Source organism: Osmerus eperlanus, chromosome 9 (assembly GCF_963692335.1).
Source record: "Osmerus eperlanus chromosome 9, fOsmEpe2.1, whole genome shotgun sequence".
Lineage (NCBI taxonomy): Eukaryota > Metazoa > Chordata > Actinopteri > Osmeriformes > Osmeridae > Osmerus > Osmerus eperlanus.
The window spans coordinates 3242219-3264550 of NC_085026.1; the positions used below are offsets into that span (position 1 = coordinate 3242219).

A 22332-nucleotide genomic window follows, 5' to 3' on the forward strand; every position below is an offset into this window, starting at 1 on the left:
GAGGTGCGTTGGTGGCATGCCTCACTCTGAGGAAGCAATCAGAGCTTGATTTTGCCAGGTAAGTAAAAGACGCTACCAAGTCAGACGCGCCACCGTTGTGCCACAAGGCCTAGTTGTGAGCTCAAGAGGCAACGTTCTGACCTGGCGTCTGATGTGCAACCGTTGTGCCGCAAAGTGCGCTGAGAGTACCGTTTAAAGAGGCTCTTTGTGTCGAAGGTGCACCGGCATGCTTGCGAGGGATTCGCCATACGAGCCCTCGGGGTTTGTGTGGCGAAGGAGATGTACATGCAGATGTTCCACGAAAAGCTCAGTGTTTCCTGCCACTCCAGAGCCCGGATAGCTCAGTCGGCAGAGCATCAGGCTTTTAATCTGAGGGTCAAGGGTTCAAGTCCCTGTTCGGGCGAAGCCTGTTCAAACCGCGTGGCAGCGTGGGATGAAGCGGGCCTAATTGGGCTCTCTTATGTACCTGACTTTGAGGAAACAATGGAAGGAGCAAGGGTCCAGCGTTCTAGGCCCTGTGTGAGCTGTGTGTTCAAACCACAGAGCGTGACTTGTGGCGCGCAACCTTTGTCTCCGTTGCACGCCTGACTTTGAGACAAAGGATGCAAAATTGAGCTGGCGCCTAAAGAGGCACCGCTGAGATTTGAACTCAGGATTTCCTGTTTACTAGACAGGCGCTTTGACCAACTAAGCCACGGCACCTTGCTTCATCGGACCAGACGGGCTCAGGCTTCTGTTTTCTCTTCGAGTAGGTGCTTTAAGGTGGGGTCGAAAGCCACCTTAGAAAGGTATGCCCAACATGCAGCAAAGGCTCTCAAGGCACCAGAATGAAGAGATTTTCCAGCTTCTTGGACTCTGATGGCGGTCTAAAAACAGATTCCCTGACCGGGAATCGAACCCGGGCCGCGGCGGTGAGAGCACCGAATCCTAGCCACTAGACCACCAGGGAGAGCTTGGCTTCCTCTGCTCGCCGTCAAAGATGAGGACCACGTTGCAGGACGCAGCTAGTCAAAGGTTTCCACTGGACCTTAAAGTTCCCTGACCGGGAATCGAAACCGGGCCGCCTGCGGCGAGAGCGCCGAATCCCAGCCACTAGACCACCAGGTAGAGACTTAAATGAGTGGTGCGTCAGCAAAGGCTTTCTTCTTTTGTATCTGAACGGGAGTGGGAATGTGGCATCGCATGCCTTCCTCGCAAATAAAGCCTCCCACTCGCTCGCTCACCCTTTGACAGCTCAGTTGGTGGAGCGGAGGACTTTATTTCTGCGAGATTTTCCAGCTCCGACGGCGGTACAGCTCATTGTCACACTGGCAAGACCCACAACAGGGGCAAACAAGAACACATTCGTCCCTGGGTGGGCTCGAACCACCATCCTTTCGGTTAACAGCCGAACGCGCTAGCCAATTGCGCCACAGAGACCCTGTCTTTACAGAAATAGGACCGGAAAATGGAAGGAAACACTGGGAGACGAGTGCCAAAACTCCCACGAAGAAGAGGAGGAGCGGCCGTACAAATAACTCTTCCCGTGAGCCGTCGACGGGGAGTTTGGGGAAAAAAGAGAACGACTCTGGTGGGACTCGAACCCACAACCTTTGAATGCCTTTTCCTCCCCCTGCCTAGAAGTCCAATGCGCTATCCATTGCGCCACAGAGCCCCCGACGATTTACCTGCTTGACGTCTACCTTTTCAACCCTGGCAGCATCAGGTCCCTGTTTGGGCGAGGTGCGTTGGTGGCATGCCTCACTCTGAGGAAGCAATTAGAGATTGATTTTGCCAGGTAAGTAAAAGACGCTACCAAGTCAGACGCGCTACCGTTGTGCCACGAGGCCTAGTTGTGAGCTCAAGAGGCAACGTTCTGACCTGGCGTCTGATGTGCAACCGTTGTGCCGCAAAGTGTGCTGAGAGTACCGTTTAAAGAGGCTCTTTGTGTCGAAGGTGCACCGGCATGCTTGCGAGGGATTCGCCATACGAGCCCTCGGGGTTTGTGTGGCGAAGGAGATGTACATGCACATGTTCCACGAAAAGCTCAGTGTTTCCTGCCACTCCAGAGCCCGGATAGCTCAGTCGGCAGAGCATCAGGCTTTTAATCTGAGGGTCAAGGGTTCAAGTCCCTGTTCGGGCGAAGCCTGTTCAAACCGCGTGGCAGCGTGGGATGAAGCGGGCCTAATTGGGCTCTCTTATGTACCTGACTTTGAGGAAACAATGGAAGGAGCAAGGGTCCAGCGTTCTGTGAGCTGTGTGTTCAAACCACAGAGCGTGACTTGTGGCGCGCAACCTTTGTCTCCGTTGCACGCCTGACTTTGAGACAAAGGATGCAAAATTGAGCTGGCGCCTAAAAAGGCACCGCTGAGATTTGAACTCAGGATCTCCTGTTTACTAGACAGGCGCTTTGACCAACTAAGCCACGGCGCCTTGCTTCATCGGACCAGACGGGCTCAAGCTTCTGTTTTCTCTTCGAGTAGGTGCTTTAAGGTGGGGTCGAAAGCCACCTTAGAAAGGTATGCCCAACATGCAGCAAAGGCTCTCAAGGCACCAGAATGAAGAGATTTTCCAGCTTCTTGGACTCTGATGGCTGTCTAAAAACAGATTCCCTGACCGGGAATCGAACCCGGGCCGCAGCGGTGAGAGCGCCGAATCCTAGCCACTAGACCACCAGGGAGAGCTTGGCTTCCTCTGCTCGCCGTCAAAGATGAGGACCACGTTGCAGGACGCAGCTAGTCAAAGGTTTCCACTGGACCTTAAAGTTCCCTGACCGGGAATCGAAACCGGGCCGCCTGCGGCGAGAGCGCCGAATCCCAGCCACTAGACCACCAGGTAGAGACTTAAATGAGTGGTGCGTCAGCAAAGGCTTTCTTCTTTTGTATCTGAACGGGAGTGAGAATGGGGCATCGCATGCCTTCCTCGCAAATAAAGCCTCCCACTCGCTCGCTCACCCTTTGACAGCTCAGTTGGTGGAGCGGAGGACTTTATTTCTGCGAGATTTTCCAGCTCCGACGGCGGTACAGCTCATTGTCACACTGGCAAGACCCACAACAGGGGCAAACAAGAACACATTCGTCCCTGGGTGGGCTCGAACCACCATCCTTTCGGTTAACAGCCGAACGCGCTAGCCAATTGCGCCACAGAGACCCTGTCTTTACAGAAATAGGACCGGAAAATGGAAGGAAACGCTGGGAGACGAGTGCCAAAACTCCCACGAAGAAGAGGAGGAGCGGCCGTACAAATAACTCTTCCCGTGAGCCGTCGACAGGGAGTTTGGGGAAAAAAGAGAACGACTCTGGTGGGACTCGAACCCACAACCTTTGAATGGCTTTTCCTCCACCTGCCTAGAAGTCCAATGCGCTATCCATTGCGCCACAGAGCCACCGACGATTTATCCGCTTGACGTCTACCTTTTCAACCCTGGCAGCATCAGGTCCCTGTTTGGGCGAGGTGCGTTGGTGGCATGCCTCACTCTGAGGAAGCAATCAGAGCTTGATTTTGCCAGGTAAGTAAAAGACGCTACCAAGTCAGACGCGCCACCGTTGTGCCACAAGGCCTAGTTGTGAGCTCAAGAGGCAACGTTCTGACCTGGCGTCTGATGTGCAACCGTTGTGCCGCAAAGTGCGCTGAGAGTACCGTTTAAAGAGGCTCTTTGTGTCGAAGGTGCACCGGCATGCTTGCGAGGGATTCGCCATACGAGCCCTCGGGGTTTGTGTGGCGAAGGAGATGTACATGCAGATGTTCCACGAAAAGCTCAGTGTTTCCTGCCACTCCAGAGCCCGGATAGCTCAGTCGGCAGAGCATCAGGCTTTTAATCTGAGGGTCAAGGGTTCAAGTCCCTGTTCGGGCGAAGCCTGTTCAAACCGCGTGGCAGCGTGGGATGAAGCGGGCCTAATTGGGCTCTCTTATGTACCTGACTTTGAGGAAACAATGGAAGGAGCAAGGGTCCAGCGTTCTAGGCCCTGTGTGAGCTGTGTGTTCAAACCACAGAGCGTGACTTGTGGCGCGCAACCTTTGTCTCCGTTGCACGCCTGACTTTGAGACAAAGGATGCAAAATTGAGCTGGCGCCTAAAGAGGCACCGCTGAGATTTGAACTCAGGATCTCCTGTTTACTAGACAGGCGCTTTGACCAACTAAGCCACGGCACCTTGCTTCATCGGACCAGACGGGCTCAGCCTTCTGTTTTCTCTTCGAGTAGGTGCTTTAAGGTGGGGTCGAAAGCCACCTTAGAAAGGTATGCCCAACATGCAGCAAAGGCTCTCAAGGCACCAGAATGAAGAGATTTTCCAGCTTCTTGGACTCTGATGGCGGTCTAAAAACAGATTCCCTGACCGGGAATCGAACCCGGGCCGCGGCGGTGAGAGCGCCGAATCCTAGCCACTAGACCACCAGGGAGAGCTTGGCTTCCTCTGCTCGCCGTCAAAGATGAGGACCACGTTGCAGGACGCAGCTAGTCAAAGGTTTCCACTGGACCTTAAAGTTCCCTGACCGGGAATCGAAACCGGGCCGCCTGCGGCGAGAGCGCCGAATCCCAGCCACTAGACCACCAGGTAGAGACTTAAATGAGTGGTGCGTCAGCAAAGGCTTTCTTCTTTTGTATCTGAACGGGAGTGAGAATGGGGCATCGCATGCCTTCCTCGCAAATAAAGCCTCCCACTCGCTCGCTCACCCTTTGACAGCTCAGTTGGTGGAGCGGAGGACTTTATTTCTGCGAGATTTTCCAGCTCCGACGGCGGTACAGCTCATTGTCACACTGGCAAGACCCACAACAGGGGCAAACAAGAACACATTCGTCCCTGGGTGGGCTCGAACCACCATCCTTTCGGTTAACAGCCGAACGCGCTAGCCAATTGCGCCACAGAGACCCTGTCTTTACAGAAATAGGACCGGAAAATGGAAGGAAACACTGGGAGACGAGTGCCAAAACTCCCACGAAGAAGAGGAGGAGCGGCCGTACAAATAACTCTTCCCGTGAGCCGTCGACGGGGAGTTTGGGGAAAAAAGAGAACGACTCTGGTGGGACTCGAACCCACAACCTTTGAATGCCTTTTCCTCCCCCTGCCTAGAAGTCCAATGCGCTATCCATTGCGCCACAGAGCCACCGACGATTTATCCGCTTGACGTCTACCTTTTCAACCCTGGCAGCATCAGGTCCCTGTTTGGGCGAGGTGCAATGGTGGCATGCCTCACTCTGAGGAAGCAATCAGAGCTTGATTTTGCCAGGTAAGTAAAAGACGCTACCAAGTCAGACGCGCCACCGTTGTGCCACAAGGCCTAGTTGTGAGCTCAAGAGGCAACGTTCTGACCTGGCGTCTGATGTGCAACCGTTGTGCCGCAAAGTGCGCTGAGAGTACCGTTTAAAGAGGCTCTTTGTGTCGAAGGTGCACCGGCATGCTTGCGAGGGATTCGCCATACGAGCCCTCGGGGTTTGTGTGGCGAAGGAGATGTACATGCAGATGTTCCACGAAAAGCTCAGTGTTTCCTGCCACTCCAGAGCCCGGATAGCTCAGTCGGCAGAGCATCAGGCTTTTAATCTGAGGGTCAAGGGTTCAAGTCCCTGTTCGGGCGAAGCCTGTTCAAACCGCGTGGCAGCGTGGGATGAAGCGGGCCTAATTGGGCTCTCTTATGTACCTGACTTTGAGGAAACAATGGAAGGAGCAAGGGTCCAGCGTTCTAGGCCCTGTGTGAGCTGTGTGTTCAAACCACAGAGCGTGACTTGTGGCGCGCAACCTTTGTCTCCGTTGCACGCCTGACTTTGAGACAAAGGATGCAAAATTGAGCTGGCGCCTAAAGAGGCACCGCTGAGATTTGAACTCAGGATCTCCTGTTTACTAGACAGGCGCTTTGACCAACTAAGCCACGGCACCTTGCTTCATCGGACCAGACGGGCTCAGGCTTCTGTTTTCTCTTCGAGTAGGTGCTTTAAGGTGGGGTCGAAAGCCACCTTAGAAAGGTATGCCCAACATGCAGCAAAGGCTCTCAAGGCACCAGAATGAAGAGATTTTCCAGCTTCTTGGACTCTGATGGCGGTCTAAAAACAGATTCCCTGACCGGGAATCGAACCCGGGCCGCGGCGGTGAGAGCGCCGAATCCTAGCCACTAGACCACCAGGGAGAGCTTGGCTTCCTCTGCTCGCCGTCAAAGATGAGGACCACGTTGCAGGACGCAGCTAGTCAAAGGTTTCCACTGGACCTTAAAGTTCCCTGACCGGGAATCGAAACCGGGCCGCCTGCGGCGAGAGCGCCGAATCCCAGCCACTAGACCACCAGGTAGAGACTTAAATGAGTGGTGCGTCAGCAAAGGCTTTCTTCTTTTGTATCTGAACGGGAGTGAGAATGGGGCATCGCATGCCTTCCTCGCAAATAAAGCCTCCCACTCGCTCGCTCACCCTTTGACAGCTCAGTTGGTGGAGCGGAGGACTTTATTTCTGCGAGATTTTCCAGCTCCGACGGCGGTACAGCTCATTGTCACACTGGCAAGACCCACAACAGGGGCAAACAAGAACACATTCGTCCCTGGGTGGGCTCGAACCACCATCCTTTCGGTTAACAGCCGAACGCGCTAGCCAATTGCGCCACAGAGACCCTGTCTTTACAGAAATAGGACCGGAAAATGGAAGGAAACGCTGGGAGACGAGTGCCAAAACTCCCACGAGGAAGAGGAGGAGCGGCCGTACAAATAACTCTTCCCGTGAGCCGTCGACAGGGAGTTTGGGGAAAAAAGAGAACGACTCTGGTGGGACTCGAACCCACAACCTTTGAATGGCTTTTCCTCCCCCTGCCTAGAAGTCCAATGCGCTATCCATTGCGCCACAGAGCCACCGACGATTTATCCGCTTGACGTCTACCTTTTCAACCCTGGCAGCATCAGGTCCCTGTTTGGGCGAGGTGCAATGGTGGCATGCCTCACTCTGAGGAAGCAATCAGAGCTTGATTTTGCCAGGTAAGTAAAAGACGCTACCAAGTCAGACGCGCCACCGTTGTGCCACAAGGCCTAGTTGTGAGCTCAAGAGGCAACGTTCTGACCTGGCGTCTGATGTGCAACCGTTGTGCCGCAAAGTGCGCTGAGAGTACCGTTTAAAGAGGCTCTTTGTGTCGAAGGTGCACCGGCATGCTTGCGAGGGATTCGCCATACGAGCCCTCGGGGTTTGTGTGGCGAAGGAGATGTACATGCAGATGTTCCACGAAAAGCTCAGTGTTTCCTGCCACTCCAGAGCCCGGATAGCTCAGTCGGCAGAGCATCAGGCTTTTAATCTGAGGGTCAAGGGTTCAAGTCCCTGTTCGGGCGAAGCCTGTTCAAACCGCGTGGCAGCGTGGGATGAAGCGGGCCTAATTGGGCTCTCTTATGTACCTGACTTTGAGGAAACAATGGAAGGAGCAAGGGTCCAGCGTTCTAGGCCCTGTGTGAGCTGTGTGTTCAAACCACAGAGCGTGACTTGTGGCGCGCAACCTTTGTCTCCGTTGCACGCCTGACTTTGAGACAAAGGATGCAAAATTGAGCTGGCGCCTAAAGAGGCACCGCTGAGATTTGAACTCAGGATCTCCTGTTTACTAGACAGGCGCTTTGACCAACTAAGCCACGGCACCTTGCTTCATCGGACCAGACGGGCTCAGGCTTCTGTTTTCTCTTCGAGTAGGTGCTTTAAGGTGGGGTCGAAAGCCACCTTAGAAAGGTATGCCCAACATGCAGCAAAGGCTCTCAAGGCACCAGAATGAAGAGATTTTCCAGCTTCTTGGACTCTGATGGCGGTCTAAAAACAGATTCCCTGACCGGGAATCGAACCCGGGCCGCGGCGGTGAGAGCGCCGAATCCTAGCCACTAGACCACCAGGGAGAGCTTGGCTTCCTCTGCTCGCCGTCAAAGATGAGGACCACGTTGCAGGACGCAGCTAGTCAAAGGTTTCCACTGGACCTTAAAGTTCCCTGACCGGGAATCGAAACCGGGCCGCCTGCGGCGAGAGCGCCGAATCCCAGCCACTAGACCACCAGGTAGAGACTTAAATGAGTGGTGCGTCAGCAAAGGCTTTCTTCTTTTGTATCTGAACGGGAGTGGGAATGTGGCATCGCATGCCTTCCTCGCAAATAAAGCCTCCCACTCGCTCGCTCACCCTTTGACAGCTCAGTTGGTGGAGCGGAGGACTTTATTTCTGCGAGATTTTCCAGCTCCGACGGCGGTACAGCTCATTGTCACACTGGCAAGACCCACAACAGGGGCAAACAAGAACACATTCGTCCCTGGGTGGGCTCGAACCACCATCCTTTCGGTTAACAGCCGAACGCGCTAGCCAATTGCGCCACAGAGACCCTGTCTTTACAGAAATAGGACCGGAAAATGGAAGGAAACACTGGGAGACGAGTGCCAAAACTCCCACGAAGAAGAGGAGGAGCGGCCGTACAAATAACTCTTCCCGTGAGCCGTCGACGGGGAGTTTGGGGAAAAAAGAGAACGACTCTGGTGGGACTCGAACCCACAACCTTTGAATGCCTTTTCCTCCCCCTGCCTAGAAGTCCAATGCGCTATCCATTGCGCCACAGAGCCCCCGACGATTTACCTGCTTGACGTCTACCTTTTCAACCCTGGCAGCATCAGGTCCCTGTTTGGGCGAGGTGCGTTGGTGGCATGCCTCACTCTGAGGAAGCAATTAGAGATTGATTTTGCCAGGTAAGTAAAAGACGCTACCAAGTCAGACGCGCTACCGTTGTGCCACGAGGCCTAGTTGTGAGCTCAAGAGGCAACGTTCTGACCTGGCGTCTGATGTGCAACCGTTGTGCCGCAAAGTGTGCTGAGAGTACCGTTTAAAGAGGCTCTTTGTGTCGAAGGTGCACCGGCATGCTTGCGAGGGATTCGCCATACGAGCCCTCGGGGTTTGTGTGGCGAAGGAGATGTACATGCAGATGTTCCACGAAAAGCTCAGTGTTTCCTGCCACTCCAGAGCCCGGATAGCTCAGTCGGCAGAGCATCAGGCTTTTAATCTGAGGGTCAAGGGTTCAAGTCCCTGTTCGGGCGAAGCCTGTTCAAACCGCGTGGCAGCGTGGGATGAAGCGGGCCTAATTGGGCTCTCTTATGTACCTGACTTTGAGGAAACAATGGAAGGAGCAAGGGTCCAGCGTTCTAGGCCCTGTGTGAGCTGTGTGTTCAAACCACAGAGCGTGACTTGTGGCGCGCAACCTTTGTCTCCGTTGCACGCCTGACTTTGAGACAAAGGATGCAAAATTGAGCTGGCGCCTAAAGAGGCACCGCTGAGATTTGAACTCAGGATCTCCTGTTTACTAGACAGGCGCTTTGACCAACTAAGCCACGGCACCTTGCTTCATCGGACCAGACGGGCTCAGGCTTCTGTTTTCTCTTCGAGTAGGTGCTTTAAGGTGGGGTCGAAAGCCACCTTAGAAAGGTATGCCCAACATGCAGCAAAGGCTCTCAAGGCACCAGAATGAAGAGATTTTCCAGCTTCTTGGACTCTGATGGCGGTCTAAAAACAGATTCCCTGACCGGGAATCGAACCCGGGCCGCGGCGGTGAGAGCGCCGAATCCTAGCCACTAGACCACCAGGGAGAGCTTGGCTTCCTCTGCTCGCCGTCAAAGATGAGGACCACGTTGCAGGACGCAGCTAGTCAAAGGTTTCCACTGGACCTTAAAGTTCCCTGACCGGGAATCGAAACCGGGCCGCCTGCGGCGAGAGCGCCGAATCCCAGCCACTAGACCACCAGGTAGAGACTTAAATGAGTGGTGCGTCAGCAAAGGCTTTCTTCTTTTGTATCTGAACGGGAGTGGGAATGTGGCATCGCATGCCTTCCTCGCAAATAAAGCCTCCCACTCGCTCGCTCACCCTTTGACAGCTCAGTTGGTGGAGCGGAGGACTTTATTTCTGCGAGATTTTCCAGCTCCGACGGCGGTACAGCTCATTGTCACACTGGCAAGACCCACAACAGGGGCAAACAAGAACACATTCGTCCCTGGGTGGGCTCGAACCACCATCCTTTCGGTTAACAGCCGAACGCGCTAGCCAATTGCGCCACAGAGACCCTGTCTTTACAGAAATAGGACCGGAAAATGGAAGGAAACACTGGGAGACGAGTGCCAAAACTCCCACGAAGAAGAGGAGGAGCGGCCGTACAAATAACTCTTCCCGTGAGCCGTCGACGGGGAGTTTGGGGAAAAAAGAGAACGACTCTGGTGGGACTCGAACCCACAACCTTTGAATGCCTTTTCCTCCCCCTGCCTAGAAGTCCAATGCCCTATCCATTGCGCCACAGAGCCCCCGACGATTTACCTGCTTGACGTCTACCTTTTCAACCCTGGCAGCATCAGGTCCCTGTTTGGGCGAGGTGCGTTGGTGGCATGCCTCACTCTGAGGAAGCAATTAGAGATTGATTTTGCCAGGTAAGTAAAAGACGCTACCAAGTCAGACGCGCTACCGTTGTGCCACGAGGCCTAGTTGTGAGCTCAAGAGGCAACGTTCTGACCTGGCGTCTGATGTGCAACCGTTGTGCCGCAAAGTGTGCTGAGAGTACCGTTTAAAGAGGCTCTTTGTGTCGAAGGTGCACCGGCATGCTTGCGAGGGATTCGCCATACGAGCCCTCGGGGTTTGTGTGGCGAAGGAGATGTACATGCAGATGTTCCACGAAAAGCTCAGTGTTTCCTGCCACTCCAGAGCCCGGATAGCTCAGTCGGCAGAGCATCAGGCTTTTAATCTGAGGGTCAAGGGTTCAAGTCCCTGTTCGGGCGAAGCCTGTTCAAACCGCGTGGCAGCGTGGGATGAAGCGGGCCTAATTGGGCTCTCTTATGTACCTGACTTTGAGGAAACAATGGAAGGAGCAAGGGTCCAGCGTTCTGTGAGCTGTGTGTTCAAACCACAGAGCGTGACTTGTGGCGCGCAACCTTTGTCTCCGTTGCACGCCTGACTTTGAGACAAAGGATGCAAAATTGAGCTGGCGCCTAAAAAGGCACCGCTGAGATTTGAACTCAGGATCTCCTGTTTACTAGACAGGCGCTTTGACCAACTAAGCCACGGCGCCTTGCTTCATCAGACCAGACGGGCTCAAGCTTCTGTTTTCTCTTCGAGTAGGTGCTTTAAGGTGGGGTCCAAAGCCACCTTAGAAAGGTATGCCCAACATGCAGCAAAGGCTCTCAAGGCACCAGAATGAAGAGATTTTCCAGCTTCTTGGACTCTGATGGCGGTCTAAAAACAGATTCCCTGACCGGGAATCGAACCCGGGCCGCAGCGGTGAGAGCGCCGAATCCTAGCCACTAGACCACCAGGGAGAGCTTGGCTTCCTCTGCTCGCCGTCAAAGATGAGGACCACGTTGCAGGACGCAGCTAGTCAAAGGTTTCCACTGGACCTTAAAGTTCCCTGACCGGGAATCGAAACCGGGCCGCCTGCGGCGAGAGCGCCGAATCCCAGCCACTAGACCACCAGGTAGAGACTTAAATGAGTGGTGCGTCAGCAAAGGCTTTCTTCTTTTGTATCTGAACGGGAGTGAGAATGGGGCATCGCATGCCTTCCTCGCAAATAAAGCCTCCCACTCGCTCGCTCACCCTTTGACAGCTCAGTTGGTGGAGCGGAGGACTTTATTTCTGCGAGATTTTCCAGCTCCGACGGCGGTACAGCTCATTGTCACACTGGCAAGACCCACAACAGGGGCAAACAAGAACACATTCGTCCCTGGGTGGGCTCGAACCACCATCCTTTCGGTTAACAGCCGAACGCGCTAGCCAATTGCGCCACAGAGACCCTGTCTTTACAGAAATAGTACCGGAAAATGGAAGGAAACGCTGGGAGACGAGTGCCAAAACTCCCACGAAGAAGAGGAGGAGCGGCCGTACAAATAACTCTTCCCGTGAGCCGTCGACAGGGAGTTTGGGGAAAAAAGAGAACGACTCTGGTGGGACTCGAACCCACAACCTTTGAATGGCTTTTCCTCCACCTGCCTAGAAGTCCAATGCGCTATCCATTGCGCCACAGAGCCACCGACGATTTATCCGCTTGACGTCTACCTTTTCAACCCTGGCAGCATCAGGTCCCTGTTTGGGCGAGGTGCGTTGGTGGCATGCCTCACTCTGAGGAAGCAATCAGAGCTTGATTTTGCCAGGTAAGTAAAAGACGCTACCAAGTCAGACGCGCCACCGTTGTGCCACAAGGCCTAGTTGTGAGCTCAAGAGGCAACGTTCTGACCTGGCGTCTGATGTGCAACCGTTGTGCCGCAAAGTGCGCTGAGAGTACCGTTTAAAGAGGCTCTTTGTGTCGAAGGTGCACCGGCATGCTTGCGAGGGATTCGCCATACGAGCCCTCGGGGTTTGTGTGGCGAAGGAGATGTACATGCAGATGTTCCACGAAAAGCTCAGTGTTTCCTGCCACTCCAGAGCCCGGATAGCTCAGTCGGCAGAGCATCAGGCTTTTAATCTGAGGGTCAAGGGTTCAAGTCCCTGTTCGGGCGAAGCCTGTTCAAACCGCGTGGCAGCGTGGGATGAAGGGGGCCTAATTGGGCTCTCTTATGTACCTGACTTTGAGGAAACAATGGAAGGAGCAAGGGTCCAGCGTTCTAGGCCCTGTGTGAGCTGTGTGTTCAAACCACAGAGCGTGACTTGTGGCGCGCAACCTTTGTCTCCGTTGCACGCCTGACTTTGAGACAAAGGATGCAAAATTGAGCTGGCGCCTAAAGAGGCACCGCTGAGATTTGAACTCAGGATCTCCTGTTTACTAGACAGGCGCTTTGACCAACTAAGCCACGGCACCTTGCTTCATCGGACCAGACGGGCTCAGGCTTCTGTTTTCTCTTCGAGTAGGTGCTTTAAGGTGGGGTCGAAAGCCACCTTAGAAAGGTATGCCCAACATGCAGCAAAGGCTCTCAAGGCACCAGAATGAAGAGATTTTCCAGCTTCTTGGACTCTGATGGCGGTCTAAAAACAGATTCCCTGACCGGGAATCGAACCCGGGCCGCGGCGGTGAGAGCGCCGAATCCTAGCCACTAGACCACCAGGGAGAGCTTGGCTTCCTCTGCTCGCCGTCAAAGATGAGGACCACGTTGCAGGACGCAGCTAGTCAAAGGTTTCCACTGGACCTTAAAGTTCCCTGACCGGGAATCGAAACCGGGCCGCCTGCGGCGAGAGCGCCGAATCCCAGCCACTAGACCACCAGGTAGGGACTTAAATGAGTGGTGCGTCAGCAAAGGCTTTCTTCTTTTGTATCTGAACGGGAGTGAGAATGGGGCATCGCATGCCTTCCTCGCAAATAAAGCCTCCCACTCGCTCGCTCACCCTTTGACAGCTCAGTTGGTGGAGCGGAGGACTTTATTTCTGCGAGATTTTCCAGCTCCGACGGCGGTACAGCTCATTGTCACACTGGCAAGACCCACAACAGGGGCAAACAAGAACACATTCGTCCCTGGGTGGGCTCGAACCACCATCCTTTCGGTTAACAGCCGAACGCGCTAGCCAATTGCGCCACAGAGACCCTGTCTTTACAGAAATAGGACCGGAAAATGGAAGGAAACGCTGGGAGACGAGTGCCAAAACTCCCACGAGGAAGAGGAGGAGCGGCCGTACAAATAACTCTTCCCGTGAGCCGTCGACAGGGAGTTTGGGGAAAAAAGAGAACGACTCTGGTGGGACTCGAACCCACAACCTTTGAATGGCTTTTCCTCCCCCTGCCTAGAAGTCCAATGCGCTATCCATTGCGCCACAGAGCCACCGACGATTTATCCGCTTGACGTCTACCTTTTCAACCCTGGCAGCATCAGGTCCCTGTTTGGGCGAGGTGCGTTGGTGGCATGCCTCACTCTGAGGAAGCAATCAGAGCTTGATTTTGCCAGGTAAGTAAAAGACGCTACCAAGTCAGACGCGCCACCGTTGTGCCACAAGGCCTAGTTGTGAGCTCAAGAGGCAACGTTCTGACCTGGCGTCTGATGTGCAACCGTTGTGCCGCAAAGTGCGCTGAGAGTACCGTTTAAAGAGGCTCTTTGTGTCGAAGGTGCACCGGCATGCTTGCGAGGGATTCGCCATACGAGCCCTCTGGGTTTGTGTGGCGAAGGAGATGTACATGCAGATGTTCCACGAAAAGCTCAGTGTTTCCTGCCACTCCAGAGCCCGGATAGCTCAGTCGGCAGAGCATCAGGCTTTTAATCTGAGGGTCAAGGGTAAGTCCCTGTTCGGGCGAAGCCTGTTCAAACCACGTGGCAGCGTGGGATGAAGCGGGCCTAATTGGGCTCTCTTATGTACCTGACTTTGAGGAAACAATGGAAGGAGCAAGGGTCCAGCGTTCTAGGCCCTGTGTGAGCTGTGTGTTGAAACCACAGAGCGTGACTTGTGGCGCGCAACCTTTGTCTCCGTTGCACGCCTGACTTTGAGACAAAGGATGCAAAATTGAGCTGGCGCCTAAAGAGGCACCGCTGAGATTTGAACTCAGGATCTCCTGTTTACTAGACAGGCGCTTTGACCAACTAAGCCACGGCACCTTGCTTCATCGGACCAGACGGGCTCAGGCTTCTGTTTTCTCTTCGAGTAGGTGCTTTAAGGTGGGGTCGAAAGCCACCTTAGAAAGGTATGCCCAACATGCAGCAAAGGCTCTCAAGGCACCAGAATGAAGAGATTTTCCAGCTTCTTGGACTCTGATGGTGGTCTAAAAACAGATTCCCTGACCGGGAATCGAACCCGGGCCGCGGCGGTGAGAGCGCCGAATCCTAGCCACTAGACCACCAGGGAGAGCTTGGCTTCCTCTGCTCGCCGTCAAAGATGAGGACCACGTTGCAGGACGCAGCTAGTCAAAGGTTTCCACTGGACCTTAAAGTTCCCTGACCGGGAATCGAAACCGGGCCGCCTGCGGCGAGAGCGCCGAATCCCAGCCACTAGACCACCAGGTAGAGACTTAAATGAGTGGTGCGTCAGCAAAGGCTTTCTTCTTTTGTATCTGAACGGGAGTGAGAATGGGGCATCGCATGCCTTCCTCTCAAATAAAGCCTCCCACTCGCTCGCTCACCCTTTGACAGCTCAGTTGGTGGAGCGGAGAACTTTATTTCTGCGAGATTTTCCAGCTCCGACGGCGGTACAGCTCATTGTCACACTGGCAAGACCCACAACAGGGGCAAACAAGAACACATTCGTCCCTGGGTGGGCTCGAACCACCATCCTTTCGGTTAACAGCCGAACGCGCTAGCCAATTGCGCCACAGAGACCCTGTCTTTACAGAAATAGGACCGGAAAATGGAAGGAAACGCTGGGAGACGAGTGCCAAAACTCCCACGAAGAAGAGGAGGAGCGGCCGTACAAATAACTCTTCCCGTGAGCCGTCGACAGGGAGTTTGGGGAAAAAATAGAACGACTCTGGTGGGACTCGAACCCACAACCTTTGAATGGCTTTTCCTCCACCTGCCTAGAAGTCCAATGCGCTATCCATTGCGCCACAGAGCCACCGACGATCTATCCGCTTGACGTCTACCTTTTCAACCCTGGCAGCATCAGGTCCCTGTTTGGGCGAGGTGCAATGGTGGCATGCCTCACTCTGAGGAAGCAATCAGAGCTTGATTTTGCCAGGTAAGTAAAAGACGCTACCAAGTCAGACGCGCCACCGTTGTGCCACAAGGCCTAGTTGTGAGCTCAAGAGGCAACGTTCTGACCTGGCGTCTGATGTGCAACCGTTGTGCCGCAAAGTGCGCTGAGAGTACCGTTTAAAGAGGCTCTTTGTGTCGAAGGTGCACCGGCATGCTTGCGAGGGATTCGCCATACGAGCCCTCGGGGTTTGTGTGGCGAAGGAGATGTACATGCAGATGTTCCACGAAAAGCCCAGTGTTTCCTGCCACTCCAGAGCCCGGATAGCTCAGTCGGCAGAGCATCAGGCTTTTAATCTGAGGGTCAAGGGTTCAAGTCCCTGTTCGGGCGAAGCATGTTCAAACAGTGTGGCAGCGTGGGATGAAGCGGGCCTAATTGGGCTCTCTTATGTACCTGACTTTGAGGAAACAATGGAAGGAGCAAGGGTCCAGCGTTCTAGGCCCTGTGTGAGCTGTGTGTTCAAACCACAGAGCGTGACTTGTGGCGCGCAACCTTTGTCTCCGTTGCACGCCTGACTTTGAGACAAAGGATGCAAAATTGAGCTGGCGCCTAAAGAGGCACCGCTGAGATTTGAACTCAGGATCTCCTGTTTACTAGACAGGCGCTTTGACCAACTAAGCCACGGCACCTTGCTTCATCGGACCAGACGGGCTCAGGCTTCTGTTTTCTCTTCGAGTAGGTGCTTTAAGGTGGGGTCGAAAGCCACCTTAGAAAGGTATGCCCAACATGCAGCAAAGGCTCTCAAGGCACCAGAATGAAGAGATTTTCCAGCTTCTTGGACTCTGATGGCGGTCTAAAAACAGATTCCCTGACCGGGAATCGAACCCGGGCCGCGGCGGTGAGAGCGCCGAATCCTAGCCACTAGACCACCAGGGAGAGCTTGGCTTCCTCTGCTCGCCGTCAAAGATGAGGACCACGTTGCAGGACGCAGCTAGTCAAAGGTTTCCACTGGACCTTAAAGTTCCCTGACCGGGAATCGAAACCGGGCCGCCTGCGGCGAGAGCGCCGAATCCCAGCCACTAGACCACCAGGTAGAGACTTAAATGAGTGGTGCGTCAGCAAAGGCTTTCTTCTTTTGTATCTGAACGGGAGTGAGAATGGGGCATCGCATGCCTTCCTCGCAAATAAAGCCTCCCACTCGCTCGCTCACCCTTTGACAGCTCAGTTGGTGGAGCGGAGGACTTTATTTCTGCAAGATTTTCCAGCTCCGACGGTGGTACAGCTCATTGTCACACTGGCAATACCCACAACAGGGGCAAACAAGAACACATTCGTCCCTGGGTGGGCTCGAACCACCATCCTTTCGGTTAACAGCCGAACGCGCTAGCCAATTGCGCCACAGAGACCCTGTCTTTACAGAAATAGGACCGGAAAATGGAAGGAAACGCTGGGAGACGAGTGCCAAAACTCCCACGAAGAAGAGGAGGAGCGGCCGTACAAATAACTCTTCCCGTGAGCCGTCGACAGGGAGTTTGGGGAAAAAAGAGAACGACTCTGGTGGGACTCGAACCCACAACCTTTGAATGGCTTTTCCTCCACCTGCCTAGAAGTCCAATGCGCTATCCATTGCGCCACAGAGCCACCGACGATTTACCTGCTTGACGTCTACATTTTCAACCCTGGCAGCATCAGGTCCCTGTTTGGGCGAGGTGCGTTGGTGGCATGCCTCACTCTGAGGAAGCAATCAGAGCTTGATTTTGCCAGGTAAGTAAAAGACGCTACCAAGTCAGACGCGCTACCGTTGTGCCACGAGGCCTAGTTGTGAGCTCAAGAGGCAACGTTCTGACCTGGCGTCTGATGTGCAACCGTTGTGCCGCAAAGTGCGCTGAGAGTACCGTTTAAAGAGGCTCTTTGTGTCGAAGGTGCACCGGCATGCTTGCGAGGGATTCGCCATACGAGCCCTCGGGGTTTGTGTGGCGAAGGAGATGTACATGCAGATGTTCCACGAAAAGCTCAGTGTTTCCTGCCACTCCAGAGCCCGGATAGCTCAGTCGGCAGAGCATCAGGCTTTTAATCTGAGGTTCAAGGGTTCAAGTCCCTGTTCGGGCGAAGCCTGTTCAAACTGCGTGGCAGGGTGGGATGAAGCGGGCCAAATTGTGCTCTCTTATGTACCTGACTTTGAGGAAACAATGGAAGGAGCAAGGGTCCAGCGTTCTAGGCCCTGTGTGAGCTGTGTGTTCAAACCACAGAGCGTGACTTGTGGCGCGCAACCTTTGTCTCCGTTGCACGCCTGACTTTGAGACAAAGGATGCAAAATTGAGCTGGCACCGATGAGATTTGAACTCAGGATCTCCTGTTTACTAGACAGGCGCTTTGACCAACTAAGCCACGGCGCCTTGCTTCATCGGACCAGACGGGCTCAGGCTTCTGTTTTCTCTTCGAGTAGGTGCTTTAAGGTGGGGTCGAAAGCCACCTTAGAAAGGTATGCCCAACATGCAGCAAAGGCTCTCAAGGCACCAGAATGAAGAGATTTTCCAGCTTCTTGGACTCTGATGGCGGTCTAAAAACAGATTCCCTGACCGGGAATCGAACCCAGGCCGCGGCGGTGAGAGCGCCGAATCCTAGCCACTAGACCACCAGGAAGAGCTTGGCTTCCTCTGCTCGCCGTCAAAGATGAGGACCACGTTGCAGGACGCAGCTAGTCAAAGGTTTCCACTGGACCTTAAAGTTCCCTGACCGGGAATCGAAACCGGGCCGCCTGCGGCGAGAGCGCCGAATCCCAGCCACTAGACCACCAGGTAGAGACTTAAATGAGTGGTGCGTCAGCAAAGGCTTTCTTCTTTTGTATCTGAACGGGAGTGAGAATGGGGCATCGCATGCCTTCCTCGCAAATAAAGCCTCCCACTCGCTCGCTCACCCTTTGACAGCTCAGTTGGTGGAGCGGAGGACTTTATTTCTGCGAGATTTTCCAGCTCCGACGGCGGTACAGCTCATTGTCACACTGGCAAGACACACAACAGGGGCAAACAAGAACACATTCGTCCCTGGGTGGGCTCGAACCACCATCCTTTCGGTTAACAGCCAAACGCGCTAGCCAGTTGCGCCACAGAGACCCTGTCTTTACAGAAATAGGACCGGAAAATGGAAGAAAACGCTGGGAGACGAGTGCCAAAACTCCCACGAAGAAGAGGAGGAGCGGCCGTACAAATAACTCTTCCCGTGAGCCGTCGACGGGGATTTTGGTGAAAAAAGAGAACGACTCTGGTGGGACTCGAACCCACAACCTTTGAATGCCTTTTCCTCCCCCTGCCTAGAAGTCCAATGCGCTATCCATTGCGCCACAGAGCCCCCGACTATTTACCCGCTTGACGTCTACGTTTTCAACCCTGGCAGCATCAGGTCCCTGTTTGGGCGAGGTGCGTTGGTGGCATGCCTCACTCTGAGGAAGCAATCAGAGCTTGATTTTGCCAGGTAAGTAAAAGACGCTACCAAGTCAGACGCGCTACCGTTGTGCCACAAGGCCTAGTTGTGAGCTCAAGAGGCAACGTTCTGACCTGGCGTCTGATGTGCAACCGTTGTGCCGCAAAGTGTGCTGAGAGTACCGTTTAAAGAGGCTCTTTGTGTCGAAGGTGCACCGGCATGCTTGCGAGGGATTCGCCATACGAGCCCTCGGGGTTTGTGTGGCGAAGGAGATGTACATGCACATGTTCCACGAAAAGCTCAGTGTTTCCTGCCACTCCAGAGCCCGGATAGCTCAGTCGGCAGAGCATCAGGCTTTTAATCTGAGGGTCAAGGGTTCAAGTCCCTGTTTGGGCGAAGCCTGTTCAAACTGCGTGGCAGCGTGGGATGAAGCGGGCCAAATTGGGCTCTCTTATGTACCTGACTTTGAGGAAACAATGGAAGGAGCAAGGGTCCAGCGTTCTAGGCCCTGTGTGAGCTGTGTGTTCAAACCACAGAGCGTGACTTGTGGCGCGCAACCTTTGTCTCCGTTGCACGCCTGACTTTGAGACAAAGGATGCAAAATTGAGCTGACACCTGCGCCTAAAGAGGCACCGCTGAGATTTGAACTCAGGATCTCCTGTTTACTAGACAGGCGCTTTGACCAACTAAGCCACGGCGCCTTGCTTCATCGGACCAGACGGGCTCAGGCTTCTGTTTTCTCTTCGAGTAGGTGCTTTAAGGTGGGGTCGAAAGCCACCTTAGAAAGGTATGCCCAACATGCAGCAAAGGCTCTCAAGGCACCAGAATGAAGAGATTTTCCAGCTTCTTGGACTCTGATGGCGGTCTAAAAACAGATTCATGACCGGGAATCGAACCCGGGCCGCGGCGGTGAAAGCGCCGAATCCTAGCCACTAGACCGCCAGGGAGAGCTTGGCTTCCTCTGCTCGCTGTCAAAGATGAGGACCACGTTGCAGGACGCAGCTAGTCAAAGGTTTCCACTGGACCTTAAAGTTCCCTGACCGGGAATCGAAATCGGGCCGCCTGCGGCGAGAGCGCCGAATCCCAGCCACTAGAGACTTAAAAGAGTGGTGCGTCAGCAAAGGCTTTCTTCTTTTGTATCTGAACGGGAGTGAGAATGGGGCATCGCATGCCTTCCTCGCAAATAAAGCCTCCCACTCGCTCGCTCACCCTTTGACAGCTCAGTTGGTGGAGCGGAGGACTTTATTTCTGAGAGATTTTCCAGCTCCGACGGCGGTACAGCTCATTGTCACACTGGCAAGACCCACAACAGAGGCAAACAAGAACACATTCGTCCCTGGGTGGGCTCGAACCACCATCCTTTCGGTTAACAGCCGAACGCGCTAGCCAATTGCGCCACAGAGACCCTGTCTTTACAGAAATAGGACCGGAAAATGGAAGGAAACGCTGGGAGACGAGTGCCAAAAGTCCCACGATGAAGAGGAGGAGCGGCCGTACAAATAACTCTTCCCGTGAGCCGTCGACGGGGAGTTTGGGGAAAAAAGAGAACGACTCTGGTGGGACTCGAACCCACAACCTTTGAATGGCTTTTCCTCCCCCTGCCTAGAAGTCCAATGCTCTATCCATTGCGCCACAGAGCCCCCGACGATTTGCCCGCTTGACGTCTACCTTTTCAACCCTGGCAGCATCAGGTCCCTGTTTGGGCGAGGTGCGTTGGTGGCATGCCTCACTCTGAGGAAGCAATCAGAGCTTGATTTTGCCAGGTAAGTAAAAGACGCTACCAAGTCAGACGCGCTACCGTTGTGCCACGAGGCCTAGTTGTGAGCTCAAGAGGCAACGTTCTGACCTGGCGTCTGATGTGCAACCGTTGTGCCGCAAAGTGCGCTGAGAGTACCGTTTAAAGAGGCTCTTTGTGTCGAAGGTGCACCGGCATGCTTGCGAGGGATTCGCCATACGAGCCCTCGGGGTTTGTGTGGCGAAGGAGATGTACATGCAGATGTTCCACGAAAAGCTCAGTGTTTCCTGCCACTCCAGAGTCCGGATAGCTCAGTTGGCAGAGCATCAGGCTTTTAATCTGAGGGTCCAGGGTTCAAGTCCCTGTTCGGGCAAAGCCTGTTCAAACTGCGTGGCAGGGTGGGATGAAGCGGGCCAAATTGTGCTCTCTTATGTACCTGACTTTGAGGAAACAATGGAAGGAGCAAGGGTCCAGCGTTCTAGGCCCTGTGTGAGCTGTGTGTTCAAACCACAGAGCGTGACTTGTGGCGCGCAACCTTTGTCTCCGTTGCACGCCTGACTTTGAGACAAAGGATGCAAAATTGAGCTGACACCTGCGCCTAAAGAGGCACCGCTGAGATTTGAACTCAGGATCTCCTGTTTACTAGACAGGCGCTTTGACCAACTAAGCCACGGCGCCTTGCTTCATCGGACCAGACGGGCTCAGGCTTCTGTTTTCTCTTCGAGTAGGTGCTTTAAGGTGGGGTCGAAAGCCACCTTAGAAAGGTATGCCCAACATGCAGCAAAGGCTCTCAAGGCACCAGAATGAAGAATTTTCCAGCTTCTTGGACTCTGATGGCGGTCTAAAAACAGATTCCCTGACCGGGAATCGAACCCAGGCCGCGGCGGTGAGAGCGCCGAATCCTAGCCACTAGACCACCAGGGAGAGCTTGGCTTCCTCTGCTCGCCGTCAAAGATGAGGACCACGTTGCAGGACGCAGCTAGTCAAAGGTTTCCACTGGACCTTAAAGTTCCCTGACCGGGAATCGAAATCGGGCCGCCTGCGGCGAGAGCGCCGAATCCCAGCCACTAGACCACCAGGTAGAGACTTAAAAGAGTGGTGCGTCAGCAAAGGCTTTCTTCTTTTGTATCTGAACGGGAGTGAGAATGGGGCATGTCATGGAAATTTTGGAATACAGTTATAATGTGTGTGTTTCATATATGAGGAATGTGTTTTAACGGAAGTCTAAAGTTGATTAAGAGTCAACTACATTTGGTAGAGATGCCATTTGCAGTTTTATAACTAGGAGACGGGAAGTCTGGGTGACCTGAGAGAGTTCTTGTCACCTGGGGAGGAAGAGACAGTTGGTCTGGAGATGTGGATTCAACTGTATTGTTATTGTGATCTGCTGCTCTGACCCTTCCTGTTGCATTGAGTGGGGTTAATCAAAAACTTGTTTGAAGTGGCCCGCACAAAGGATTGTGGGACAAATGGTACAGAGATGTATTGTTTCAAACTGTCACTGAATTGAGTAAGCCAATCATAGACTTGATTACATTGATGGATTGACCTTATAGAATGCCATTTGATCTAACGTGTATATAAGTTAGCGTTTGTGATTGTTCTGCATCACTCTGGCGAACGACCTGTGGCTAGCACCTCCTTCGTTATGACTGATCACAAAGTACTTTGTTAACCTGTTTACGCTCCTGTTTCGCCCGCGAGACAAAAATG

General features: G+C 53.8%; 61 non-coding genes across 61 annotated transcripts; 12 read left to right on the forward strand and 49 right to left on the reverse strand.

The window, feature by feature from the left end:
* Positions 1–330: 330 nt before the first annotated feature.
* trnak-uuu (transfer RNA lysine (anticodon UUU)) lies at positions 331–403 on the forward strand. Its single transcript has one exon. It is a non-coding gene; the product is annotated as a tRNA-Lys (tRNA).
* Positions 404–628: 225 nt separating this feature from the next.
* On the reverse strand, positions 629–702 carry trnat-agu (transfer RNA threonine (anticodon AGU)). The gene has a single exon. It is a non-coding gene; the product is annotated as a tRNA-Thr (tRNA).
* A 175-nt stretch (positions 703–877) lies between these two features.
* Positions 878–949, reverse strand: trnae-cuc (transfer RNA glutamic acid (anticodon CUC)). Its single transcript has one exon. It is a non-coding gene; the product is annotated as a tRNA-Glu (tRNA).
* Positions 950–1345: 396 nt separating this feature from the next.
* trnan-guu (transfer RNA asparagine (anticodon GUU)) lies at positions 1346–1419 on the reverse strand. Its single transcript has one exon. It is a non-coding gene; the product is annotated as a tRNA-Asn (tRNA).
* Positions 1420–1562: 143 nt separating this feature from the next.
* On the reverse strand, positions 1563–1654 carry trnar-ucu (transfer RNA arginine (anticodon UCU)). The gene is given in 2 exon segments: positions 1563–1598; positions 1618–1654. It is a non-coding gene; the product is annotated as a tRNA-Arg (tRNA).
* A 395-nt stretch (positions 1655–2049) lies between these two features.
* Positions 2050–2122, forward strand: trnak-uuu (transfer RNA lysine (anticodon UUU)). The gene has a single exon. It is a non-coding gene; the product is annotated as a tRNA-Lys (tRNA).
* A 216-nt stretch (positions 2123–2338) lies between these two features.
* Positions 2339–2412, reverse strand: trnat-agu (transfer RNA threonine (anticodon AGU)). The gene has a single exon. It is a non-coding gene; the product is annotated as a tRNA-Thr (tRNA).
* A 175-nt stretch (positions 2413–2587) lies between these two features.
* trnae-cuc (transfer RNA glutamic acid (anticodon CUC)) lies at positions 2588–2659 on the reverse strand. Its single transcript has one exon. It is a non-coding gene; the product is annotated as a tRNA-Glu (tRNA).
* Positions 2660–3055: 396 nt separating this feature from the next.
* trnan-guu (transfer RNA asparagine (anticodon GUU)) lies at positions 3056–3129 on the reverse strand. The gene has a single exon. It is a non-coding gene; the product is annotated as a tRNA-Asn (tRNA).
* Positions 3130–3272: 143 nt separating this feature from the next.
* Positions 3273–3364, reverse strand: trnar-ucu (transfer RNA arginine (anticodon UCU)). Its single transcript is given in 2 exon segments — positions 3273–3308; positions 3328–3364. It is a non-coding gene; the product is annotated as a tRNA-Arg (tRNA).
* A 395-nt stretch (positions 3365–3759) lies between these two features.
* On the forward strand, positions 3760–3832 carry trnak-uuu (transfer RNA lysine (anticodon UUU)). Its single transcript has one exon. It is a non-coding gene; the product is annotated as a tRNA-Lys (tRNA).
* Positions 3833–4057: 225 nt separating this feature from the next.
* On the reverse strand, positions 4058–4131 carry trnat-agu (transfer RNA threonine (anticodon AGU)). The gene has a single exon. It is a non-coding gene; the product is annotated as a tRNA-Thr (tRNA).
* Positions 4132–4306: 175 nt separating this feature from the next.
* Positions 4307–4378, reverse strand: trnae-cuc (transfer RNA glutamic acid (anticodon CUC)). Its single transcript has one exon. It is a non-coding gene; the product is annotated as a tRNA-Glu (tRNA).
* A 396-nt stretch (positions 4379–4774) lies between these two features.
* Positions 4775–4848, reverse strand: trnan-guu (transfer RNA asparagine (anticodon GUU)). Its single transcript has one exon. It is a non-coding gene; the product is annotated as a tRNA-Asn (tRNA).
* A 143-nt stretch (positions 4849–4991) lies between these two features.
* Positions 4992–5083, reverse strand: trnar-ucu (transfer RNA arginine (anticodon UCU)). Its single transcript is given in 2 exon segments — positions 4992–5027; positions 5047–5083. It is a non-coding gene; the product is annotated as a tRNA-Arg (tRNA).
* Positions 5084–5478: 395 nt separating this feature from the next.
* On the forward strand, positions 5479–5551 carry trnak-uuu (transfer RNA lysine (anticodon UUU)). The gene has a single exon. It is a non-coding gene; the product is annotated as a tRNA-Lys (tRNA).
* Positions 5552–5776: 225 nt separating this feature from the next.
* trnat-agu (transfer RNA threonine (anticodon AGU)) lies at positions 5777–5850 on the reverse strand. Its single transcript has one exon. It is a non-coding gene; the product is annotated as a tRNA-Thr (tRNA).
* A 175-nt stretch (positions 5851–6025) lies between these two features.
* trnae-cuc (transfer RNA glutamic acid (anticodon CUC)) lies at positions 6026–6097 on the reverse strand. The gene has a single exon. It is a non-coding gene; the product is annotated as a tRNA-Glu (tRNA).
* Positions 6098–6493: 396 nt separating this feature from the next.
* On the reverse strand, positions 6494–6567 carry trnan-guu (transfer RNA asparagine (anticodon GUU)). The gene has a single exon. It is a non-coding gene; the product is annotated as a tRNA-Asn (tRNA).
* Positions 6568–6710: 143 nt separating this feature from the next.
* Positions 6711–6802, reverse strand: trnar-ucu (transfer RNA arginine (anticodon UCU)). Its single transcript is given in 2 exon segments — positions 6711–6746; positions 6766–6802. It is a non-coding gene; the product is annotated as a tRNA-Arg (tRNA).
* Positions 6803–7197: 395 nt separating this feature from the next.
* On the forward strand, positions 7198–7270 carry trnak-uuu (transfer RNA lysine (anticodon UUU)). Its single transcript has one exon. It is a non-coding gene; the product is annotated as a tRNA-Lys (tRNA).
* A 225-nt stretch (positions 7271–7495) lies between these two features.
* Positions 7496–7569, reverse strand: trnat-agu (transfer RNA threonine (anticodon AGU)). Its single transcript has one exon. It is a non-coding gene; the product is annotated as a tRNA-Thr (tRNA).
* A 175-nt stretch (positions 7570–7744) lies between these two features.
* On the reverse strand, positions 7745–7816 carry trnae-cuc (transfer RNA glutamic acid (anticodon CUC)). Its single transcript has one exon. It is a non-coding gene; the product is annotated as a tRNA-Glu (tRNA).
* Positions 7817–8212: 396 nt separating this feature from the next.
* On the reverse strand, positions 8213–8286 carry trnan-guu (transfer RNA asparagine (anticodon GUU)). Its single transcript has one exon. It is a non-coding gene; the product is annotated as a tRNA-Asn (tRNA).
* A 143-nt stretch (positions 8287–8429) lies between these two features.
* Positions 8430–8521, reverse strand: trnar-ucu (transfer RNA arginine (anticodon UCU)). The gene is given in 2 exon segments: positions 8430–8465; positions 8485–8521. It is a non-coding gene; the product is annotated as a tRNA-Arg (tRNA).
* Positions 8522–8916: 395 nt separating this feature from the next.
* On the forward strand, positions 8917–8989 carry trnak-uuu (transfer RNA lysine (anticodon UUU)). Its single transcript has one exon. It is a non-coding gene; the product is annotated as a tRNA-Lys (tRNA).
* A 225-nt stretch (positions 8990–9214) lies between these two features.
* On the reverse strand, positions 9215–9288 carry trnat-agu (transfer RNA threonine (anticodon AGU)). Its single transcript has one exon. It is a non-coding gene; the product is annotated as a tRNA-Thr (tRNA).
* A 175-nt stretch (positions 9289–9463) lies between these two features.
* Positions 9464–9535, reverse strand: trnae-cuc (transfer RNA glutamic acid (anticodon CUC)). Its single transcript has one exon. It is a non-coding gene; the product is annotated as a tRNA-Glu (tRNA).
* Positions 9536–9931: 396 nt separating this feature from the next.
* On the reverse strand, positions 9932–10005 carry trnan-guu (transfer RNA asparagine (anticodon GUU)). Its single transcript has one exon. It is a non-coding gene; the product is annotated as a tRNA-Asn (tRNA).
* A 143-nt stretch (positions 10006–10148) lies between these two features.
* On the reverse strand, positions 10149–10240 carry trnar-ucu (transfer RNA arginine (anticodon UCU)). The gene is given in 2 exon segments: positions 10149–10184; positions 10204–10240. It is a non-coding gene; the product is annotated as a tRNA-Arg (tRNA).
* A 395-nt stretch (positions 10241–10635) lies between these two features.
* Positions 10636–10708, forward strand: trnak-uuu (transfer RNA lysine (anticodon UUU)). Its single transcript has one exon. It is a non-coding gene; the product is annotated as a tRNA-Lys (tRNA).
* Positions 10709–10924: 216 nt separating this feature from the next.
* On the reverse strand, positions 10925–10998 carry trnat-agu (transfer RNA threonine (anticodon AGU)). Its single transcript has one exon. It is a non-coding gene; the product is annotated as a tRNA-Thr (tRNA).
* Positions 10999–11173: 175 nt separating this feature from the next.
* trnae-cuc (transfer RNA glutamic acid (anticodon CUC)) lies at positions 11174–11245 on the reverse strand. Its single transcript has one exon. It is a non-coding gene; the product is annotated as a tRNA-Glu (tRNA).
* A 396-nt stretch (positions 11246–11641) lies between these two features.
* Positions 11642–11715, reverse strand: trnan-guu (transfer RNA asparagine (anticodon GUU)). The gene has a single exon. It is a non-coding gene; the product is annotated as a tRNA-Asn (tRNA).
* Positions 11716–11858: 143 nt separating this feature from the next.
* On the reverse strand, positions 11859–11950 carry trnar-ucu (transfer RNA arginine (anticodon UCU)). Its single transcript is given in 2 exon segments — positions 11859–11894; positions 11914–11950. It is a non-coding gene; the product is annotated as a tRNA-Arg (tRNA).
* Positions 11951–12345: 395 nt separating this feature from the next.
* On the forward strand, positions 12346–12418 carry trnak-uuu (transfer RNA lysine (anticodon UUU)). The gene has a single exon. It is a non-coding gene; the product is annotated as a tRNA-Lys (tRNA).
* Positions 12419–12643: 225 nt separating this feature from the next.
* Positions 12644–12717, reverse strand: trnat-agu (transfer RNA threonine (anticodon AGU)). Its single transcript has one exon. It is a non-coding gene; the product is annotated as a tRNA-Thr (tRNA).
* Positions 12718–12892: 175 nt separating this feature from the next.
* On the reverse strand, positions 12893–12964 carry trnae-cuc (transfer RNA glutamic acid (anticodon CUC)). Its single transcript has one exon. It is a non-coding gene; the product is annotated as a tRNA-Glu (tRNA).
* Positions 12965–13360: 396 nt separating this feature from the next.
* On the reverse strand, positions 13361–13434 carry trnan-guu (transfer RNA asparagine (anticodon GUU)). Its single transcript has one exon. It is a non-coding gene; the product is annotated as a tRNA-Asn (tRNA).
* Positions 13435–13577: 143 nt separating this feature from the next.
* On the reverse strand, positions 13578–13669 carry trnar-ucu (transfer RNA arginine (anticodon UCU)). Its single transcript is given in 2 exon segments — positions 13578–13613; positions 13633–13669. It is a non-coding gene; the product is annotated as a tRNA-Arg (tRNA).
* Positions 13670–14360: 691 nt separating this feature from the next.
* On the reverse strand, positions 14361–14434 carry trnat-agu (transfer RNA threonine (anticodon AGU)). Its single transcript has one exon. It is a non-coding gene; the product is annotated as a tRNA-Thr (tRNA).
* Positions 14435–14609: 175 nt separating this feature from the next.
* trnae-cuc (transfer RNA glutamic acid (anticodon CUC)) lies at positions 14610–14681 on the reverse strand. The gene has a single exon. It is a non-coding gene; the product is annotated as a tRNA-Glu (tRNA).
* Positions 14682–15077: 396 nt separating this feature from the next.
* On the reverse strand, positions 15078–15151 carry trnan-guu (transfer RNA asparagine (anticodon GUU)). The gene has a single exon. It is a non-coding gene; the product is annotated as a tRNA-Asn (tRNA).
* A 143-nt stretch (positions 15152–15294) lies between these two features.
* On the reverse strand, positions 15295–15386 carry trnar-ucu (transfer RNA arginine (anticodon UCU)). Its single transcript is given in 2 exon segments — positions 15295–15330; positions 15350–15386. It is a non-coding gene; the product is annotated as a tRNA-Arg (tRNA).
* A 395-nt stretch (positions 15387–15781) lies between these two features.
* Positions 15782–15854, forward strand: trnak-uuu (transfer RNA lysine (anticodon UUU)). The gene has a single exon. It is a non-coding gene; the product is annotated as a tRNA-Lys (tRNA).
* A 225-nt stretch (positions 15855–16079) lies between these two features.
* On the reverse strand, positions 16080–16153 carry trnat-agu (transfer RNA threonine (anticodon AGU)). Its single transcript has one exon. It is a non-coding gene; the product is annotated as a tRNA-Thr (tRNA).
* A 175-nt stretch (positions 16154–16328) lies between these two features.
* Positions 16329–16400, reverse strand: trnae-cuc (transfer RNA glutamic acid (anticodon CUC)). Its single transcript has one exon. It is a non-coding gene; the product is annotated as a tRNA-Glu (tRNA).
* A 396-nt stretch (positions 16401–16796) lies between these two features.
* Positions 16797–16870, reverse strand: trnan-guu (transfer RNA asparagine (anticodon GUU)). The gene has a single exon. It is a non-coding gene; the product is annotated as a tRNA-Asn (tRNA).
* A 143-nt stretch (positions 16871–17013) lies between these two features.
* trnar-ucu (transfer RNA arginine (anticodon UCU)) lies at positions 17014–17105 on the reverse strand. The gene is given in 2 exon segments: positions 17014–17049; positions 17069–17105. It is a non-coding gene; the product is annotated as a tRNA-Arg (tRNA).
* A 395-nt stretch (positions 17106–17500) lies between these two features.
* trnak-uuu (transfer RNA lysine (anticodon UUU)) lies at positions 17501–17573 on the forward strand. Its single transcript has one exon. It is a non-coding gene; the product is annotated as a tRNA-Lys (tRNA).
* A 213-nt stretch (positions 17574–17786) lies between these two features.
* trnat-agu (transfer RNA threonine (anticodon AGU)) lies at positions 17787–17860 on the reverse strand. The gene has a single exon. It is a non-coding gene; the product is annotated as a tRNA-Thr (tRNA).
* A 175-nt stretch (positions 17861–18035) lies between these two features.
* trnae-cuc (transfer RNA glutamic acid (anticodon CUC)) lies at positions 18036–18107 on the reverse strand. Its single transcript has one exon. It is a non-coding gene; the product is annotated as a tRNA-Glu (tRNA).
* Positions 18108–18503: 396 nt separating this feature from the next.
* Positions 18504–18577, reverse strand: trnan-guu (transfer RNA asparagine (anticodon GUU)). The gene has a single exon. It is a non-coding gene; the product is annotated as a tRNA-Asn (tRNA).
* Positions 18578–18720: 143 nt separating this feature from the next.
* Positions 18721–18812, reverse strand: trnar-ucu (transfer RNA arginine (anticodon UCU)). Its single transcript is given in 2 exon segments — positions 18721–18756; positions 18776–18812. It is a non-coding gene; the product is annotated as a tRNA-Arg (tRNA).
* Positions 18813–19207: 395 nt separating this feature from the next.
* Positions 19208–19280, forward strand: trnak-uuu (transfer RNA lysine (anticodon UUU)). The gene has a single exon. It is a non-coding gene; the product is annotated as a tRNA-Lys (tRNA).
* A 231-nt stretch (positions 19281–19511) lies between these two features.
* Positions 19512–19585, reverse strand: trnat-agu (transfer RNA threonine (anticodon AGU)). The gene has a single exon. It is a non-coding gene; the product is annotated as a tRNA-Thr (tRNA).
* Positions 19586–20215: 630 nt separating this feature from the next.
* trnan-guu (transfer RNA asparagine (anticodon GUU)) lies at positions 20216–20289 on the reverse strand. The gene has a single exon. It is a non-coding gene; the product is annotated as a tRNA-Asn (tRNA).
* A 143-nt stretch (positions 20290–20432) lies between these two features.
* On the reverse strand, positions 20433–20524 carry trnar-ucu (transfer RNA arginine (anticodon UCU)). Its single transcript is given in 2 exon segments — positions 20433–20468; positions 20488–20524. It is a non-coding gene; the product is annotated as a tRNA-Arg (tRNA).
* A 395-nt stretch (positions 20525–20919) lies between these two features.
* Positions 20920–20992, forward strand: trnak-uuu (transfer RNA lysine (anticodon UUU)). The gene has a single exon. It is a non-coding gene; the product is annotated as a tRNA-Lys (tRNA).
* Positions 20993–21223: 231 nt separating this feature from the next.
* Positions 21224–21297, reverse strand: trnat-agu (transfer RNA threonine (anticodon AGU)). The gene has a single exon. It is a non-coding gene; the product is annotated as a tRNA-Thr (tRNA).
* A 174-nt stretch (positions 21298–21471) lies between these two features.
* Positions 21472–21543, reverse strand: trnae-cuc (transfer RNA glutamic acid (anticodon CUC)). Its single transcript has one exon. It is a non-coding gene; the product is annotated as a tRNA-Glu (tRNA).
* Between the last annotated feature and the right edge of the window lie 789 nt (positions 21544–22332).